General features: G+C 36.3%; 1 protein-coding gene across 1 annotated transcript in view; it reads left to right on the top strand.

Annotated features, from left to right (window-relative positions):
- Window positions 1-571: 571 nt before the first annotated feature.
- The window catches only part of LOC122254696 (uncharacterized), a 32,695-nt gene continuing 28,266 nt past the window's right edge, over window positions 572-5,000 (top strand). The window contains exon 1 of the mRNA XM_086542926.1: window positions 572-817. The gene's annotated coding sequence lies outside the window, so the exon portion shown is untranslated. The remainder of the gene's footprint in view (window positions 818-5,000) is intronic.

Below are 5,000 nucleotides of genomic sequence, written 5' to 3'. Positions count from 1 at the left end.
CGGGCATTAGTGAAAGTCCAAGTTAAGGAACAAACAAACGCGACACGTCATTTTGAAAGTAAATTGGGAAAGGATTTTTTTATTTCATTATCAGCTCTACATCAGGCACGTGGCTTCTTACTACCAGAAATCTGAAAATACACGTATGAAACCGAAAGTATGTATGCGGCCTTCACCCCCTTCACTTCAATATGGAAAAGCAACAATGGATTACAGCGCATACGACGGAAAAGAAATGTTATTGTTTAGCGATGGTACAACGATGTTCTTCTGTCGGTGCCGTCATCGGGTTGAAAATTGGAGATTAAAGTTATTACTTAAAACTGATGTAAGTCGTTGTGCTTTTTCATATGGTTTCTGCTTTCTATATTAATTTATAGTCGCGATCGTACTAAATTTCCATGGTGATTGTACTCTACATGCAAATCATGTAAGCGGAGAGACGATACCATCGCCTACACTTCCTTTGCCGAAGTCGCTAAAGCGGCAGCAAAAACGGACGACGTGAGAGTTGGACAATGCTTTAAACACTTTTACCGCCAAACAGTGAACGTTCTTTATCTGACAAAATGTTGAGGTGGGAGGAGTCTCTTTGAGAAGGTCAGACTTGTGTTGGCCCTTGAGGCTTCATTCGTGTATGCCACCATCAGTTTGGGGTTGAAGGTGTGAAGACAACAACGTTGGCACACGCTCCTGCAAGTCTAAGGTCGTTACATATGGCTTCGATTGCCGCATTACGACATAACTGATCTACTGCATTGTGATAGTTAATCTTTGATGGTATACATCGAGAGGAACCATTGCATTTCTTCATGAGGTAAGGGTGATATGCATTCTTTTAAGAAACGAATTAACATCAGTTACAGATAGGCTAACTCTAGATATTTTGCTGTACGAAGCACGAAATGTATATAATTCTGATTCCAAAGGATGATAACCACGATGTATTGTTTCTTGATTATTCTGATCTGATAAAATTGAACTCCAGGATTTTGGGCGTTTGCCATACGAAAGTGTAATAGTTAGTCATTAGATATGTTATTATCATCATTGTTGTTCTGTTGTTGTTATCATTATTGTTGTTGTCATCATCATCACCATAGTAATGATAACAATAATGATGATAATAATAATGATCATGATAATGATAAAGATTATGAATGTTCATTTCAGGAGAACAATAAGGGGGTGTATCCATTTTTAAAAGGAATAAGAATAGCAGAAAAAACAAGTGAGCTTTGCTCTTCGTGAGCGGTGAACCAGTTTGTAATTAGTAAAAATCAGGTCTATATTAATGATGCAGTTTAAAGCAGCAATTATTTTCCTCCATAACTGCCTGCAGCTCTACGACATATTGCCAAATTTCCTATGAATAAAATCTGAGTGACAGACGCCATATACCTCATGATAAAATCTAACATTAACCGCACTTCCCTTTTTATACAGTGGAATATCATATTTCCGTGACACGCACTATCCCTTTCTGCTCGGGTGAAGAATTGGAAAAAAGTTACCTAATTTCCCACATTTATCAAATCATGAAAGAGAGCGACATCAATACATATACGAATAGACAACTAATAATAATAAAATCAAAATCAAATTTAGAGAAAAAAGTATATACTTGTCAAAAATCAAAAGTTGATAAAGTGATACAGGCAAGTCACTGCATCTCACCTTTTTTAAGCCGTGTCTTTGTGTGATTTTTCTTCTTTTATCTCACAGCTTGAAAAAAAAAATCCTTCCGACACACCCTATCGGATTCTCCTTTTGTCTCACATCCTTCGCCCAGGATGACAGGCCATTTCTTGCTTTTGTCCTGCTTGATTTCTTTCTTGGATCCTACCTTGAGAGTGTCTCCGATGGCTTCTGGAGGACAATTGCAAGCCAGGACGACTCCTTTGCATGGACCGTTGTCTCTGTACTTGGTGTTATTTTTGTGGTTGATATTAACATTACTGTTTTATTTTGGTTGTGATTTTTTTTTTTCATTTTGCGTTTTCTAGTATAACTAGCATAACTACTATTGTTACGTATGCTACTAGTACTATACAGTTTGGTGGTGCTAATACGTATACTACTATTAGCAGTAATATAGCTACTATATATTAGCATTGCTAACTACAATATCTACTGTTTCTACTGCTACTAACTCTAGTATGCTATTAGTAGTGTTACTACTCCCAATGCTAGTATGCTACTAGTAGTCTTACTATTTCTACTAATGCCAGTATGCTACTAGTAGTGTTACTACTACTATTACTTATGTTGCTGATCAGTTACTGGTGCTATGATAGAATTAGTGTTGTTGCTGTATCTATTACTATTCATCATAACTATTATTGTAATTATTTATCAATAGTATTATCGTAATTATCATTTTATTTTGCTTATCATATTACCATACCTACCGCTATTTTTACTATTATTCTAATCCACTTTCCATTATTTTACTGTTTTTAATTTTCTTCTTATCATTATTGTTATTGCGATTATCATGATTTTCTTCCTTATCATTATTATCATTACTATTAATATCACCATTATTGTTATTGTTATTACTATTGGCATTATTATTATTATTATTATTATTATTATTATTATCATTATTATTATCATTATTATTCTTATCATTATCATCATTATCATTATCATCAGCTCCATAATCTGTATGACTTTTAGTTATTATTATTATCAAATTATTATTACTGCAATGATTGCTGCGCCTACTGCTACTACTACTATTATAAATCATTACAATCATTATTATCATCAAGATTATTAATAGCTTTAGTGCTAGTAATGCTATTAATAATAAGTAGTAACAGCAGTATCATCAGATTTTGAAATATGAGTATTATTTTTTTCCATTGATGTGGTTAGTTTCATCACCGTCAGTGATGGTGAGGACGACCATCTTCATACATATGCATAACATTGTCATCCTTATCAATTCCTAACTATAGTTTCATTTATTTTGTTATAACTTTCATCACGAACGTAGTGGCGTTACTTTGATGTGCTCTGGGGACTAAAGGCTCGGGCCTACGTAGCATGTGGTATCGGCGAGAGTTCCACAGGACAAAGATGAAATTTCTTCATTTTAGGGCCACCTGTAGGAAAGGAAATTTGGTCCTTCTTTCGTCCCGGTGATTCTAGCGTCAGTCATCTGTGGTGAAGATCTTTTTGATATTCAGTAAACTTCTTTGATGGTCGATATAATACTCAAAATTCATTAAAAAAATTTGTCTCGGATGCGGTAAATGACAGCGGGCTTTGTCTCTTCGAATCTCCACTAGGGGGCCTGCAGTAACCCTCAAAGTTTTGTGTTTGGATACATACTTTGATATATTCATACTCGAAAAAAAATGAAAAAGAAGATCAGGTTGAAAAGGGTAACTCCCCAGACCCACAATTGCCATAAATAAAGCAATATAGAAGACTGAACCTCCGAAACGAAGGGGACATCTTTGCCGGATGAGATCTTATCTCGGCGCAGCATCCGCCTGTCGAATTCGAAACAAGGGAAGTCGCGTAAACAATCAAGAAAGTTGTAGTCTTGCAGGTTTCGCCGGATGATGGTACACAATGCACACTCACGGATAGAAAGGTAAAAGCTTTTTCGCGGGCCAGCGCTATGACGGGAATCAAAAGTCATAGTTCAAGCATTTTCTTCTGTAAATGATCTGAGAAGTACTTTGAATATACACTCTCATCAATGATAGGTTATAGAATCTCCAAATTAGCTTTGCATCAGAATAATAGAAGTGTGAAAGAGTCGTTACTGAATTTGACTTTAGATTTCCTATGTTCCATGGGCTAACTTTACAACGCCAACATGTGATATAGGTATCTAAAAAGCACAAACCGGAAATAACAAATACTCCCTGTATCTCCCAGAATACTCGCATTACCCACATGATCTTTCCCCGTCTCTCTCTCTCTCTCTCACTCTCTCTCTTCTCTCTCTCTCTCTCTCACTCTCTCTCCTCTCTCTCTCTCTCTCTCTCTCTCTCCTTCCCTCCCTCCCTCCCATTCTCTCTCTCTCTCTCTCTCTCTCTCTCTCTCTCTCTCTCTCTCTCTCTCTCTCTCTCTCTCTCTCTCTCTCTCTCTCTCTCTCTCTCTCTCTCTCTCTCTCTCTCTCCTTCTCCTTCTCCCCCTCCCTCCCCCCCCCTCTCTCTCTCTCTCTCTCTCTCTCTCTCTCTCTCTCTCTCTCTCTCTCTCTCTCTCTCTCTCTCTCTCTCTCTCTCTCTCTCTCTCTCTCTCTCTCTCTTCCCACCCCTCTCCCTTTTCCCCTCCTTCATTCAACTTTTTGATCTCCAAATTTCAGGAAAAAATCTTGGCTTTTGACTAGAACACGATTTACCTTTGGCTGTAATACCAGACGTCCCGTTACGGGGTTTCTCTGCCCCGCCCCTAGCCATTTTCACCTCTTCCTCTTTCACCCTTTTCTCTCTTTTCTCCTACTTTCTCTTATTTTATTTATTTTTTGCATAGTCTATAATGTATTCATACTTTCACTCCCGTTATTGTTGTTCGTTGTTTCTTTTTTTGTGTATTATCTCTTGCTGATTTTGTTTTCTTCTTTTCCACCTTCTCCGTGTAGATGAAAAAAGTGTATGTGTGATTATTATTATTATCATCATTGTTAGCATTATTACTATTATTATTATCATCTTTATCATCATTATTGTTGTTATTATCATTATCATCACTATTATCATTATCATCCTTATCATCATTACCGATTTCATTATTGTTAATGTTAATGTTATCATAATCAGCATCATTATCATCATTACAATTATTTTTACTACTGTCATTATCGCAATTGCTACTATTATCATTATTGTTATCATTGTTACCATTAGCATTAGCATTAGCATTATTATCATCATCGATATTACCACCGCCACCATCGCAATAATTATTATCATCATCAGTGCTAATGTTATTATTTTCATTATTATGACGATAAGGTGATGATGGCGATCAAAATA

Source organism: Penaeus japonicus, unplaced genomic scaffold (genome assembly GCF_977035675.1).
Source record: "Penaeus japonicus unplaced genomic scaffold, GWHDUDI00000001_assembly GWHDUDI00000013, whole genome shotgun sequence".
Classification (NCBI taxonomy): Eukaryota; Metazoa; Arthropoda; class Malacostraca; order Decapoda; family Penaeidae; genus Penaeus; species Penaeus japonicus.
This window is presented reverse-complemented; position numbering and strand designations above follow the sequence as displayed.